The sequence below is a fragment of the Acipenser ruthenus genome, unplaced genomic scaffold (genome assembly GCF_902713425.1).
Source record: "Acipenser ruthenus unplaced genomic scaffold, fAciRut3.2 maternal haplotype, whole genome shotgun sequence".
Taxonomy (NCBI): domain Eukaryota; kingdom Metazoa; phylum Chordata; class Actinopteri; order Acipenseriformes; family Acipenseridae; genus Acipenser; species Acipenser ruthenus.
The window spans coordinates 169537-170000 of NW_026707565.1; positions in this window are offsets into that span (position 1 = coordinate 169537).

Sequence of the window (464 nt, forward strand, 5' to 3'; positions counted from 1 at the left end):
CCAGCTTGATCAGCCCCCAGTGTGTCTAGGTAACAAGCTCAGGTGTGTCTTCTTATTAAACTCCCAGTGAAACCAGGAATGGATCAAACTGCTCTGCCATGGGAGTCTTATTTCCATCGCTGTGATAACCGGCATTTATTATTGGAGGGATGAATATAAGACTCTTGTTGCACAGTAGTGTCACCCATTCCAGGTTTTACTACCAGCTTGATTAGCCCCAGTATTCAGTGTCTGCTGCTTTAAGAAAAGGGCTTGTAACGAGGAGGCCTCCGGTTCAAATCCCAGCTCAATCACTGTGACCCTGAGCAAGTCACTGAACCTCCCTGTGCTCCGTCTTTCGGGTGAGGCGTCACAGGAAGTGACTCTGGAGCTGGCGCATAGTTCACTAGATAAAGGCGTCTGCTAAACAAATTTGATAAAATGTCATTCTTTGTACTGAATGTAAGGGTATGTTTTTGTGTGTC